At 40.0% G+C, this 16,190-nt stretch overlaps 1 long non-coding RNA gene across 1 annotated transcript; it reads left to right on the top strand.

The window, feature by feature from the left end:
- The first annotated feature begins 9,537 nt into the window (after positions 1–9,537).
- On the top strand, positions 9,538–11,137 carry LOC119322844. Its single transcript, XR_005155883.1, has 3 exons — positions 9,538–9,748; positions 10,764–10,872; positions 10,980–11,137. It is a non-coding gene; the product is annotated as an uncharacterized LOC119322844 (long non-coding RNA).
- Positions 11,138–16,190: the final 5,053 nt, after the last annotated feature.

The following is a 16,190-nucleotide window of genomic DNA, read 5'->3' as shown; positions in this document are numbered from 1 at the left end:
TTATTCCTTTTTACACCATTACTTTCACTTTCCATGGCTAGCTGAATCCACGGTTGCCCTCCATACCAACACTTTCCAAGGAATTTATTATTTCACAACATGAAGTAAACTCATTTTTTATTTCGGGACTGGGTATCCCTAATATCTTTGCCGTACTCTCGTGCAATGACAAGTGAATAAACACTCATCGTGAGAATAACACATCTAGCATGGAAAATATTGGCCACCCTTAACTGCCTCACGAGCGGTAGAGCACACAAAAGAGAAATTTATTTTGAAAACTAGAGATGGCACATGCAAATTTGGCTAGAACGATAAGGAAATACCGCATATAGGTTGGTATAGTGGACTCATAAGGCAAAACTGGTTTAAAGGGTTTTGGATGCACAAGTAGTGATCATACTTAGTGCAAAATGAAGGCTAGCAAAAGATTGAGAAGCGACCAACCAAAAAGCGAAAAATCTCATACCCAAGCATTAAGCATAAGTAAAACCGAATAATGCACCATAAGTAGGATATAAATTTCATTGCATAACTATTGACTTTTGTGCTTGCATAGGGAATCACAAACCTTAAAATCAATATTCTTACTAAAGCACAATTACTCATCAACGTGACTCACATATCATATCGTCATATCTCAAAACCATTACTAAGAATCAAGTTTATTTTGTCCAATGATCTTCATGAATGTTTTTATTATATCCTCCTTGGATATCTATCACTTTGGGACTATTTTCATATGTTGCTTTTGATAAGCTCAAACAAATATAAGTGAAGAACATGAGCCTAATTTTTTCTTTCTCTCAAAATAATCTAAGTGAAGCAAGAGATAATTTCTTCAAAAATAACAAAGCACACCATGCTCAAAAAGATATAAGTGAAGCACTAGAGCAAATCCATGGCTCTAAAAATTTAAGTGAAGCATAGAAGCAAGCATAGCATAAATTTTAGCTCTCTCAAAAAGGGTGTGTTCAGCAAGGATTCAACACTTAAAACACAAAGCAAAACAAGCAAAGACTCATATCATACAAGACGCTCCAAGCAGAACTCATAATATGTGACGAATAAAAATATAGCTTCAAGTAAAATACCGATTGTTGTTAGAAGAAAGCGGGGATGCCACTTGGGGCATCCCCAAGCTTAGTTGCTTGCTACTTCTTGAATATTATCTTGGGGTGCCTCGGGCATCCCCAAGCTTAGCCTTTTGCTAATCCTTATTCCTTCATCCATCGTAAGATCACCCAAAACTTGAAAACTTCAATCACACAAAACTCAAGAAAAACCTTCGTGAGATCCGTTAGTATAAGAAAGCAAACCACTACTATAAGTACTGTTGCAAACCCATTCTTATTTTGTTTTTGCATTATATCTACTATATTCCAACTTTTCTATGGCAAAAACTCATCAAATAAAACCATAGAATCATCAAAACAAGCACACAACACAGAGAAAAAAGAATTTGTCAAAAATAGAATAGTCTGTAGCAATTTCAATATTTAGAATACTTCTGTAACTCCAAAAGTTCTAAAAAACTAGTTGACATGAGAAATTTGTCTATTAATCTTTTGCAAAAAGAATAAACTCAAAATCCCTCTTCTGTAAAAAATGACAAATAATCTCGTGAGCGCAAAAGTTTCTGTTTTTCAGCAAGATCAAATCAAGTTTCACCCAAATCATCCCAAAGGCCTTGCTTGGCACCAACACTAACTAAAACACACACAAAAACAATCATAACATTAGCATAATTATGCTAAAACACAAGAACACAAAGCAAAAAGCAAAAATAAATTATATTCATTGGGTTGCCTCCCAACAAGGGCTATCATTTTACGCCCCTAGCTAGGCATAACGCGTGGGATCTAAGTTTTGTCATCCTTATCCTTGTTTTCCTTGGAGGTGTTTGTGTCGGGAGGTTTTGTAAATAAAACATAAAACACATTATCCATGGAAACCTTAGCACTATCAAGTTGCTTTTTATCATAACCCCTTTGATTTCCGGCAATGATCCAAGAATAGTGTTGATTGACATCATTAGAAACATGTTGGATCATATCTAAAATGGGGACTTGCTTTTAAGATTCTCATCAAAGATTTGGTTATCCCTAAGCAAATGTCTCAAAGCATAATCAATATTATAAAGGATTTCATCAATCATGGGTTTTTCACGATTCATGCCATAAAAATCAAAGATTTCCCTAGCTTCCCATATTATGTAGTCAAATTCATTCATCAGAACAAGAGTGGCTAACTTTTTACCTTGGATATGTTCTTTTCTAACACAATTAAAAAATTCTTGGATATGTTCTTTTCCCATAAAATTCCATTGCCCCAAGACAAAAGTTTTGGCATCCGGATTACCCGTACGCTCCATTTTAGGAGTCAGGCCATCATCTGTTTCTTCCATACCAAAGTCACTCCTGGTGACAAGTTCAAGCAAATAAAAGATCTGAGGAGAAAATGGCGAACGAAAAAGAGGGCGAACAAAAAGGCAATTTTTTGTGAAGTGGGGGAGAGGAAAGCGAGAGGCAAATGGTAAATAATATAAATTGCGAGGAGATGAGATTTGTGATTAGGAACCTGGTTGATGTTGAAGGTCCTCTCCGGCAGCGGCGCTAGAAATTGGCACGTGGCCGGGAGACTATCTTGACTTGATCCTCCCCGGCAACGGCGCCAGAAATTCCTTTTGATGCCAGCTAGAACTACGTCGGTATTTCCCCAAAGAGGAAGGGATGATGCAGTATAGCGACGGTAGGTATTTCCCTCAGTGATGAGACCAAGGTTATCGAACCAGTAGGAGAACCTCCTCACACCACGTAAACAACACCTGCACACAAATAACAAATACTCGCAACCCGACGTTTTAAAGGGGTTGTCAATCCCTTTCGGGTACGGCACCTCAAGGTAGGCAGATAACGTGAGGTAAAAGTGGTAGATAGGATAAATAGATCACGAAACAAATAAATTGCAGCAAGGTATTTTTGTATTTTTGGTTTAATAGATCTGAAAATAAATGCAAAGGAAAATAGATCGCAAAGGCAAATATGATGAAAGGAGACCTGGGGGCCGTAGGTTTCACTAGTGGCTTCTCTCGAGAAAAATAGCAAATGGTGGGAAAACAATTACTATTGGGTAATTGATAGAACTTCAAATAATCATGGCGATATCTAGGCAATGATCATTATATAGGCATCACGTCCAATATTAGTAGACCGACTCCTACCTGCATCTACTACTATTACTCCACACATCGATCGCTATCCAGCATGCATCTACTGTATTAAGTTCATGGAGAAACGGAGTAATGCAATAAGAACAATGACATAATGTAGACAAGATATATTTATGTAGAAATAGACCCCATATTTTTATCCTTAATAGCAACAATACATACATGTTGTTTCCCTTTCTGTCACTGGGATCAAGCACCGTAAGATCAAACCCATCACAACGCACCTCTTCCCATCGCAAGATAAATAGATCAAGTTAGCCAAACAAAACCCAAATATCAGAGAAGAAATACGAGGCTATAATCAATCACGCATATAAGAGATTAAAGAAGACTCAAATAACTTTCATGGATAAAAACATAGATGTGATCATAAACTCAAAGTTCATCGGATCCCAACAAACACACCGCAAAAAGACTTACATCATATGGATCTCCAAGAGACCATTGTATTGATAATCAAGAGAGAGAGAGAGAGAGAGAGAGAGAGGAAGCCATCTAGCTACTAACTACGGACCCGTAGGTCTACAAAGAACTACTCACGCATCATCGGAGAGGCACCAATGGAAGTGGTGAACCCCTCCATGATGGTGTCTAGATTGGATCTGGTGGTTCTACACTCCACGGCGGCTGGAATTGATTTTCGTCGACTCCCCTAGGGTTTCTGGAATATTGAGGTATTTATAGAGCAAATAGGCGGTTCAGGGGGCACCCGTGGTGGGCACAACCCACCTGGGCGCGCCTGGGCTCCCAGGCGCGCCCTGGTGGGTTGTGCTCCCATCGGAGCACCCCCCAGGTGCTTCCGTGACCCACTAAGCACTATGTCAATAGGTTAGTACCAAAAAATGATATAAAATGACTATAAAATGATTGTAAAACATCCAAGAATAACAATATAACAACATGGAACAATCAAAAATTATAGATATGTTGAAGATGTATCACAAGGCTACATATGATGTGCATTACCGAGAGGGCCCAGAGATACCTCTCTGATACTCGGAGTGACAAATCCTAATCTCGATCTATGCCAACCCAACAAACACCTTAGGAGATACCTGTAGAGCATCTTTATAATCACCCAGTTACATTCTGATGTTTGATAGCACACAATACTAAATACCAGTTTTAAATAGGAATCTTTCTCATTGACGGAATTTGCTCTTGGGTCGTGATGAAATTGCGTTTTTTGCAATTTTACTGCCTGAGTTGTTTGACCTGAACTTCTCCCGGTGCTAGGTTGAACTTCTGTCAACATTGCCTAAATGGGGCTTGCGATATACCGTTGGAAAGCTATGGACACCAGTATCACGATCCAAGTAAAATTTTTGGCAAAATGTAAGCGGTTTAAGAGCAGTTTTTAAAACCGTTTTTTCTTCATACAAAAAATGTGAATCGTATTTTCGATCGCATTTTAAAATCGTTTATCGGAATGAGGCAAATAATATGGCGTTTGAAAGCTGCTGCAAAACCGCTCATCCACATGTTGAAAGTTTTCTCTAATTCTCTACGGTTAAAGAGTAATTTGGAAAATCGTAAAATTTCACAAACCGAACAGCCGAGTTCGTATTTTCGATATCATTTCTGAACGGCTAATCCAATTGAGGCAAATGATATGGCGTTGGAAAGCTTATGAAAATGCTCTACTTTTTCATGTTGAAAGTTTTTTCTAATTTTGAACGGTTTAAAAGTGATTTATAAAACGGTCCAAGTTGCACCGAGTTCGTATTTTCGAGCTAATTTTTTAACCGTACATCCGAATGTAGCAAATGGTACGCCGCTGGAAAGCTTGAGGAAATGCAAAACTCTTTGGTACATATTGTTTCTCCCAATTCCTTAATATTTTAAGTCAATTTATAAAATGGATAAAAATGTATTTTCACCATAATTTCTACAAACTTTATCGGAATGGGGCAAATAATATATCATTGAAAATCTAAGGAAAATGTGAAACTTTTTCATGTCGATGGTTTTCTATGATTCCTAGCCGTTTTAAAGTAATTTCGAAAATGGCGAGATCATTCGTTCTACCTTTATTGTGAAACAGATTCTTCGAAAATGCACCGCATGAAGAACGTGAACTTCTCGGCATGTCTACTTGAACTTCACTCTGTTTTTCACGTGCTTTTTTTGCCCGTAGCTGACCAGAACACTCACCGGAATTGAGCAAATAATATACCGGTGGAAAGCTGATGTAAACACGCAACTTTCCTGTGTTGATCGTTTTTTCATACTCGCGACGATTTTAGAAGTTTTTCATCTCAAATTCATTCACTATAGCAGTCGAACTTCCTGCTGTTTTCACGTTGAACTTCTGTGACGTATTTTCGTTTGTAATTTTCTCATCCATTTCGTCAGTGTTACACAAATGATATGCTTTTTGTACAAACCTCTCTCACAATATTTTTTTAACTTTCTCTGACCGAGGAGTTGAACTTACACAAATGATACTCCTGCCGTTTTGAAGTAAATTAGAAAATGGCAAGATCATGATTTCTGCGTTCATCGCGAACGAAAATGCACTGCATGAAGTAGTTGAACTTCTGGGGCATGTCTTTTTGAACTTCACTCTGTTTTTGGCGTGCTGTTTTTTGTCCGTAACTCCCAACCCAATTACCTGGAATTGAGCAAATGATATACCGATGGCAAGCTGTTGAAAACTCGCAACTTTCTTGTGCTGATCAGTTTTTCATACTCGCGACGGTTCAAAAGAATTTTTTGAATATATAAAAACGTGTTTTAAACGGTATACATTAAAATTTTAAACCTCTCATCAGAATGTAGCATATAATATACGGTTGGAAAGCTTATGAATAGCAGCAAGTTTTTCATGTAGACAGACGTTACAAATTCGTTGTCATTTGAGAGTAGTTTTAAAATGGCAAAAACAACATCGTTTTTGCGTGTTTTTACATGTAATTAAAGGTCAGACGTCTCGCACTAGAGTTCTTGAACTTCATTAGGAGGATCACATGAACTTCTTGCAACAAACATTTTAGGCTTTTAGTTTTACATTCTTTTATTCTCACTTGATACGCATTCCGTGCAGTAGTTGAACTTCCCGTTGTTTTCCCCTTGAACTTCTGTCACGTATTTTTGGTCAACATCTCCCACAAGAATTTTTGAACTTTCTCGGGCCAAGCACTTGAAACACACACCATATGAAACACACACACCATGTAGTACGTGAACTTTAGTCTGTTATCACTTTGAACTGCTCTTTGCTTTTGTTGCCCCAAGTCCTAAAACATTCATCACAATTGTGTATGTAACTCCTAGGTTTTTATAATATCTGAACTTCTCTACTTTATTAATTTGAACTTCTTAATTTTATTCTTAGAAAAGAAAAAAAAATATGTAAACATCATACAACTTTTTTAAAATTAAACTTCATACTTTCATTTGGACTTCTAGCAAATACACGGTGAACCTCCTTTACAAGAACTTCTGAACTTCCTGGGGCGTCCACGTGAACTTCTAGCAAAAGTCTTTTTAGACTTTGTCTTTTTATTCCTTTTCCGTATATGAAACGCACTCTATGTAGTAGTTGAACCGCTCGTAGTCTTCAATTTGAACTTCTAAAATACTAATTGAAATAACCATTAGAAATCCTAGGTTTTCACTTCATGGGTTGTTTTAAAAAATGTCAAATTGGTGTTTTTGGGGGGCTTTTTGAGCATGAAAATCCTATGCTTTAATATACTCTGAAGTTCTATGTTATTTTAATTTGAACATCACCTTGGTTTTACTTTCTATTATCGGTTAGAATCTGAGTTTTTAGTAAACATTGAACCGGTCTGTTTATTTAATTTCAACTTCTAGATATGTTTTAGAAATGGGGAAATCCATTTTTCTAATTACATTTTTTAATTTGACCTTCCATTTTGTGGATATTTCGATGGTGTGTTCCTTTTTGGGGGGAACTTGTTGCAATGAACATTTTTAGGTTTCATTTTATTGCCTTTTCCTCATCCAAACTTTTGTGTTGGCACGCGCCTACACGCACATACATGACATGGTTTTAACACACATCTAACCATCAAGATGTTCTAACATTTGAACTTCTGAGTTTTATTCTTTTAATAACGAGAAAATTCAAAAAAAAATATAGGCATTGAACTTCACCATTTTTAAATTTTGAACTTCTTAGTTTTGTTTAGTAATGGGAAAATTCTATTTTTTTATGAACATCGAACCACTCCGTTATTTGAATTTGAGCATCTATTTTTTTTGAAACGGGGAAAATAATTTATATTTATATTTTTTGAAATGTTTTTTAAGTTGATTTTTTAACTTCTTCCTCCATTATAATTTTTGAACTTCTCCATTTGTATTTTTTTTAACTTCTTGTCTTTTTAATAATTGAACTTCTTGGTTTTTGAAATAAACAATGAACTTATCAGTTAGTTAAATTAAACCTATAGGTTTTTTTAGAAATGAGGAAAATCCGTTTTTTAAATTTTCTTGAACTTCTTTGTTATTTTAATTTGAACTTCTTGGTTTTATTCTTTAGTGACTAGGAAATTTGATTTTCGTACTTCAAATTGAACCGCTCCTACTTTACTTTGAACTTCTAGGTTTTTTAGAAACTAGGAAAATTTTACATATATAAAATAATCAATAATATAAAGCTTGCCACATTTTTTAATAGCATTAAAAAATTTACTTTATGTGAAATTTTTCTTTTTATATTCGAAGTTCTAGCATGTTTTCCCAAGGGAAGTACGGAAAGAAAGTGATTGAAAAACATTAGAACGCTAACACCCGGTTTTGTTGCATTAGTTTTCATCGGTACGTTAGCTATGTCCCCCATTTTGCATGCAATTTTCGAATTGTATATTTGTTGTGCGTCTGAAGTATAGATGTTACTTTTTTTCTGCTAGTAGATCATCACCCAAAGAAGCTTCATTTCAAAATAAAAGGATATAAAAAAATCCATTTTGTGGACATTTTGAGCAAGGTTGTACTCGAGTTAACAACATGCACTAATGCGTGCATGTTTTTCTTTTACAATATAGCCTTGTTTTATATAGAAGAATATTCTTCTTAATAAGTTACATTTAATAATTATATAACTAATTGAGAAGCGGAGTCAATGGAGGGCCACGTGAGAAGCGGTGGCCTTTATCTCCACTACAACTTCATTTTCTTTTCCCTCATTTTTTCTGAACTTTCTGGAGTGGGATCTCTGAATATTCTGCTTAATTTTCATTCTTCATTAGATTGCATCATTAGTAGTACGGCTGCTGCAACTCACTCTAATCTACTGTTTTTAGACGAGGTCTCTCAAGTTGAACTTCTACTGTTTTGTTTTTGACTTTCTTCGTTTCTTTTTCACCTCTGAACATCTGACACTTTAACTTACATGCATCTTTGTACAATTCTACTATTCATCGAGAAATAAAGATTCCAGTGAACCTCCCGGCTCCTCAGCGATTTGGGATTCCTGGCCGTTGGATCAGGTGGCTTGATCGGCTCTGGGCCGTCGGATCGACCCCTGAAACGACCTCGTCCGTCGGATAAAAAAAGTTACTGCTGTAATGAATAATTACTCCTTGACTGTGCCACCACGCGTAAATAGCCTGGCCCGCCGGGGGCATTTTCGTCATTTCACTCGCACGTGGTATAAAAGGGTCGGCTCCCGTGGAGGCAACCCTAGACGGCTCCCCTCCCCCTCCCACGCGCCTCCTCTCCTCCCGCCCACATCGCCGCCGCCGCCATCGACACCCACCGCCTCGAACCACGCCGTCGGCATCCATCCACTGCTCCGGCACCGTCTAGATGCGCCGCAATAGAGCCCCCCAGCCCCGCGTTTCCCTCTCCTCCTTCCCCGCCGCCGCCCGGCCTCCTCCCCACCCGGACCTCCCTCTCCTCCTCCACAGCTTAAGGCGAAGCTCGTGGCACCAGAGCCCGAGCGCGTGGGTGCCGCGGTGCTCGTGGAGCCGCTTCAGATCCCCACCGACCAAGCCGCGCTGGCGCTTGGGGCGCTCGCCGCCGTGCTCCCCGGCGACGACGACGACACCGCAGCGGACGGCGCGTGGGAGGCTGACCTCCACGCAAGCCCTAGCACAGCTTAAGGCAAAGCTCGTGCCGCCGGGGCCCGGGCGCATGGGTGCCGCGGTGCTCGCGGAGCCGCTGCAGATCCCCGCTGACCAGGTCGCGCTGGTGCTCGGGGCGCTCGCCAACGTGCTCCTCGGCGACGACGACGACCCCGCAGCGGACGATGCGTGGGAGGACGACCTCCACAGCGTGCTCCTCTTCCTCTACATCCAGTCCTACAAGCGCCTTGTGCCAGGGCCTCGATTCCATCCATTTGCTCCCGTGTAGTACGCTGGCTCGCCATGATTTATCAGGGAGCAAAGCACCCCGGCCATCTCTCTCTCTCTCTATCTCTATCTCTCTCTCTGTGTGATGTCAACCTCGGTTGCCTTTTATTTTCAGATCTGCAATGGCCTGAAGAATGAGGCAATCCTTGGAAGCAGCACGTACATGTGATCCCCCTCTCACTCTAATTCCAAGGTTGTTTCTCTCCATATTCCATTCCTCTCACAATTTGTTTCTTTTCCTGGGCTTTTACTTTATCATGTGTGTGCTATGCTTCTAACAAAATATCTAATTTTGTTGCTTTTCATGTCTATGTAAGCATTATGTTCTCCTTTGTTTAATTTCATTATTGCTATGCAAAGAGAAATCAAGGATTACTTTTCTTGGTACATATGCAGTGTATTTATGTTTTGGGTGGTAACAGTTCAGTTAGAGGTGAGATGCATCGACATAGATGGTTGAAGGCTATACATTAGTTGGATAGATAGATTGAGCAATACACCTATTGTGCCATCATCGATGAATTAAGAGAAGAATAGATGGTGCGTTTGGCAAAATATCCAATAGTCAGTGTTGGTGTTTAGTGGGTTTTAAGCATTTCTGGCAGCCCTCTTCCTACCTTATTCTTTCATTTATATCTTGTATTTTAATAGGTCAAGTTTGTGCTTAGTTTGCTTGAATGTAACTTGCTTCCTTTCTATTGAGGAAGACAAAGGCTCTCAGTTGCCATGTTCAGACTTAATCGCTTGAATCAGTTGGATAATGGACATGTTGTCGGAGAAAGGCAGGGTTTGAGAAATATGAAAGAGCTTGAGAATTTATATGGCCAGAAGAAGGCCAAGAGTGCATAGGGGGTTATTTGTACCATAGAAAAAGTAATATGCCTTGGTTCAGTTTACACATTTGAACTCACGCCTTTTAAAGAATAACATTTATGGTTGAAAATTGATTACTTGAGAAGTTGAGAACCTGAAAATGTTTGTCTGTAATGCATCTATTTGTGTGTCAGACACTTCTCCTTTTCTCACAGAACACAACCTTGTATGTTTTTGGCACATATTTTCAAATGCTCACGCTAGATCCGATAGTATGTATCCATAATTTGTTTTCAGTTTTCGTTCTAATTTATTCCCATAAAGAGTATCAACATGCTCTAATTTATAGCGAGATTTAGTCCAGTATTACTAATCATAGTTGTGCTTTTATGCAGGTTATGTTGCTGATGGTAGGTGTCACTCTGGATTGTAGAAAACATGATAAGAGCATGGAGATGGACTGCTGCATATATATGCTGCCGACACTACCATTTTCTTGATCATGTGTGTAGAGTTGAACTACTCATTTCATACATCCTTAATTCTTTTTCCTTTTAATCTCCATATGACATAGAAGGTTCTGGTTGCTCGATTTTGTGTGTGTTTTGCAGAAAACATGATAAGAGCATGGATGGATTGCTGCAAATTCATGTTGTTGTTGCGGGATCATGTCGGCCCTCCCTTGTGCTAGCCAGCCATCAGGAGCGACTGCATTTGGTTCATGCGGACGCGGCTGTGGCTTCCTGTGGTGCTCCTCTCGTGTCGCCTCTTGTTCCTCGCGGGGTTCTTTGGCTCCCTCCTCTTCACCCAGGTAACATGGTGGGCCCACGTTACCCCCGTCTCGCAAGTTCGTTTCATCGCGCACGGGCTTCTGATCTGAGGTCGCTCTGTCGGTTGTTCTATGGCAGGATACGCAGGGGAGGAGGACATGGAGCGGCCACTGCCAAGGGAACGACTGCTCTATTTACCCTTATTGTCGGTTCCACTTGCCTAGCCTAGGTATGCTAAGATAATCATTATGTGAGGTGATCTATCCATTTTCAGAGTTCCCTCATTAGTATCCCTCATTGTTAATTGCTATGCTTAATTGGATACTCTGTGTTGTGTTGTTTGCCTTTTTTGACCCAAATAAACCACCCCATTACCATATTTTACACTAATGCCATATTTAATCATTGACATAACTTTGGAGGTTTAGTCCAGTTAAAAAGATGATGCCATGTGACTGGAAAGTATATATGTTCAGATTATAATTTAAATGGATACAGTGATTGGCAATAGATAAATCATATTAGCCTTGCATTGCAGATTATTTCCTTTTTGTGGTTTGCATGAATGACTTTTGTACTCAATGGTTTAAGCAGTTGCTCTTTGAAATATAATTTTTCTATGTAAGATCTTACCGGCTGTTCTATTATCTAAATCATTTGCCATGTTTGTACTCTTGCTGAAGTTTGAAGAGTTCCGCGGGGGTGGGGAGGAGCACCGGCATATCGAGTCCCTGGTGTTTTCCTCTATGAGCTAGGGAGGGCATGCGGTTCTCTCCTCGTCGGTCTCACTTCTCCCCTTCCCTCCATGGTGCTAAAAAATATCACTGACTGCGTGAATTTAAAAAAAATATACAAATAGAAAGAATATATGATGTGACCTCATTTCTTAATCCTACACTATTATGCTGCATTAGTGTACGAGCTGTTACACACAAACATGGCTTGAAGTTTTGGGATAGATGGGACAAACATAGGGTTGCTGATTGTAAATCCATGTTTTTTTCGGAAATCAATTTGACACTAATCCTTAGAAAAAAGATATTTATGTTGCATAGATTGCGTTGTATAGGTTGTTGACTTGATTTACATCACTCCAGTTTTACGATGGCACAAAAATTAATTTAATTCTGTTAATTGCAGTTGCAACTCTCTCTCATCACACATAATGTTAACCTTATAGAGCTAAGGTGGTTATAGTTAGAAACCTCTACAATATCATGGATTGATTTAGGGTTTCAAAATATTGTGAACTGTAAAACATCTTATATTATAGGACAGCTGCATCACATATTTTTTACTGTTGGCAAATGAATTATTTATGTATAGTTACTACTAAATTATCAGAATAATAAATCTATCACTCGCTCCAATTATTTGTAATTCTGGGTTAGGCTTTTCTTATCTAAACTACTTGATGTGACAAAATATCTTAAACAAGCTCTGTGATTTGTATGCTCTCTTATATTATCAAAGATAATTGCACTTATATGATATGTTTGATAGTTCCTATATACTCCGAAAGAAAAAATAGCTGATGTTCCGTCCCTGCAGGCCTGCACTCGCGTCGCGCCCTTTCCTCTCCATGCCGCCTCGCCTCTCTCCCTACCTACTCGTTGCCCCGGTCGTCTCTGATGGTGCTCCTAGATGTGCAATACATCACCTCCTCACATCCTTGGCCACTTCGGTGTCCAAGGCTTTCGTGCTCGTTGGCGGGATGGTGCAAGGCGCAACTCCGACGTGGTTCCTCACTGGTTGGATGGCGTTCAGGCGCAACCCCGGTGCCCTCTGAGTGCTGCCTCGGCTACAACCTCCCTCTGTGAGCTCCATCTTCCCCTGCTCTGCTTCGGCTACTATATGGGACATGGCCAAGGCTATGATGATCAGTTATGGCTGATATAGGCATGCTCTCAAGAAGTTGAGGCACTTGTGGGTATTAATTTGGATCCTCCCTCGTTTCTTTGAGTTGTTTTGATCACGTTCTTATTTTAGTGGCTCTGTCCTTGGATGGTCATTTCTAATGAGTGATAACCCGGGCAGTTAAACTTTCGTAAGAACATATTGATCCAGTGATCCATCCAGAAATCCAGAAATAAGTCCATCCAAAAATAAGAATAGAAGCTCCTCAGGCCGCTCCTCAGTGATTTGGGATTCCTGGCCGTCGGATCTGGTTGCTTGATAGATCTTGGGCCAACGGATCGACCCCTGTAACGACCTCGTCCGTCGGATAAAAAAATGTTACTGCTGGAATGAATAGTTACTCCCAAAATGAGATATCTCGTGCCACCGCGTTTGAATCACGTGCCACACCAGTCGGAAGCCATTCTTGCTAGGGCGATGCTGATTAGCTCTGGGTATCAAGTTGGGTCCTCCCTCTTGTCTCTAGAATCCTTTTTGATCCTGTGATACTTATTGTTCTGTCCTTTGGATGGTCATTCTTATTGAGTGATAACCAGGGCAGCTCCATTGTATAAACAGATTGATCTGGTGATAAGAGATGATGGAGGTAGATTTTATGATGAGGAAAGGTGAAAGCACAAGTGCTCCCTAGGTGGTTTTGGTAATTAATGTCAACATATCTCTTGTTGGACTAACACTTTTATATAGTATGTTTCAGATAAGTTCAACAATGGAGTGGCATGGACTAAAAGATGTGGGAACCCCTTCAAGATGCTAAGGACAAAGGATTGGCTCAAGCTTCAAGCTCAAGACTCTTCATTTTATATTTTAGTGATCCAAGATCACATTGAGTCTATAGGAAAAGCCAATACTATCAAGGAGGGATGAGGTGTTGCTTAATGAGCCTCTTGCTTCATGTGCTTAGTGATATGCTCCAAAACCATCAACTACTTTCCCACTTCCACACATATGACCTAAACCTAAAGTCAAACTCGGCCCTACCAATTCTTTCTATCCGGCGCCACCGAGTTCAGATGTCATAGCCACTGCCACAAACCCTAGGCAAATCGGTCTCACCGATAGGGATCTCGGTCTCACCGAGATGGGATTGTAATCTCTCTGTGTATGTCCATTACCAAAATCGGTCTCACCGAGTTTGAGCAATCGGTACTACCGAGATTACAATGCAAACTCTCTGGTCAACTTATTACCAAAATCGGTCTCACCGAGTTTGAGTAATCGGTCCCACCAAGTTTGCCTGACCAACTCTCTGGTTAGCTAATTACCAAAATCGGTCTCACCGAGTTTGTGTAATCGGTCTCACCGAGATTACGTTATGCCCTAACCCTAACCATATCGGTCCCACCGAGTTGCATTTCGGTCCCACCGAAATTCCTAACAATCACATTGTTTACTAAATCGGTCCGACCGAGTTTGTTGATTCGGTCCCACCGAGATTGGTAAATTGTGTGTAACGGTTAGATTTTGTGTGGGGGATATATATACCCCTCCACCTCCTCTTCATTCATGGAGAGAGCCATCAGAATGAACCTACACTTCCAACTTACTATTTCTGAGAGAGAACTACCTACTCATGTGTTGAGGTCAAGATATTCCATTCCTACCATATGAATCTTGATCTCTAGCCTTCCCCAAGTTGCTTTCCACTCAAATCTTCTTTCCACCAGATCCAAATCCTATGAGAGAGAGTTGAGTGTTGGGGAGACTATAATTTGAAGCACAAGAGCAAGGAGTTCATCATCAATGCACCATTTGTTACTTCTTGGAGAGTGGTGTCTCCTAGATTGGCTAGGTGTCACTTGGGAGCCTCCGACAAGATTGTGGAGTTGAACCAAGGAGTTTGTAAGGGCAAGGATATCGCCTACTTCGTGAAGATCTACCGCTAGTGAGGCAAGTCCTTCGTGGGCGACGGCCATGGTGGGATAGAAAAGGTTGCTTCTTCATGGACCCTTCGTGGGTAGAGCCCTCTGTGGACTCGCTCAACCATTACCCTTCGTGGGTTGAAGTCTCCATCAACATGGATGTACGATAGCACCACCTATCGGAACCACGCCAAAAACATCTGTGTCTCCAATTGCGTTTGAATCCTCCAAAACCCTTCCCTTTACATTCTTGCAAGTTGCATGCTTTACTTTCCGCTGCTCATATACTCTTTGCATGCTTGCTTGCTATATGTTGTGAATGTTAAACTTGTGCCTAAACTCCAGTTAAACTTAAAGAAGTTAAAAACGGCTACTTTGGTACTTAGTGTCTAATCACCCCCCCTCTAGACACCTCTTCTCAAGGTCCTACAAGTGGTATCAGAGCATTGGTCTCCATTGCCTTGGTTTAATCACCATTGGAGGAAGATGGATGAGTCTACTTTGGGGAGTCTTATACATAGAGTGCCTATTCTTGATGGAGAGTATTTTCATGAGTGGAAAAATGAGATGCTTGTAATTTTCAATCAATATCATTTGAGCAAGTACATTGCTAGCCCTTGTGTACCTCATGTTGATCCTATGCATCCTACCCTTGATGAATCTATTGACATGACTAGAAATGTTAGAACTGTTAATCTTATCACTAGAGGCTTGCCTAGAAACTTGATTGGATGTTTACCTACTCTTAAGTGTGCCTACACTATATGGAAATTTCTTGAGGAACGCTTTCCAAATTATTCGTTGAAAAATCTAGATGAAATTCTCCATAAGTCTATTGCTTTGAGTAAGATGAATACTAGTGATCCTATGTTTGGTGATCGTCTATTTGAACTTACAAACCTTGTGCGTGCCAAAGGAGATTTTGGAATTATTAGTGATATTATTTCCGAAGCTATAAAACTTCATAAGCAAGATCATTGTCAAACTCACTCTAACGAATCACCCTCTCTAGGATTTGATCCACCACATGACGATGTTGAACATGGATACTATGATGAGGATGATGATGACTACTTTGATCTTGATGATGCAATGAGACACTTTGGTCTTATGGCAAATCTTCGGGGATATATGGCAGGAGGAAAGGAATGGGTTCTTGATAGTGGTTGTACCGATCACATGACCGGAGATAAAGACGTGTTTCGTGAGCTTGCTGAAAATGATAGTCCTCGAAAGTATGTCACTTTCGGTGACAACTCAAAGGGTAAGGTGG

The sequence above is a fragment of the Triticum dicoccoides genome, chromosome 6B (assembly GCF_002162155.2).
Source record: "Triticum dicoccoides isolate Atlit2015 ecotype Zavitan chromosome 6B, WEW_v2.0, whole genome shotgun sequence".
Taxonomy (NCBI): Eukaryota; Viridiplantae; Streptophyta; class Magnoliopsida; order Poales; family Poaceae; genus Triticum; species Triticum dicoccoides.
Note: the sequence above shows the minus strand (reverse complement) of the source record. Positions and strands in the feature narration are given on the sequence as shown.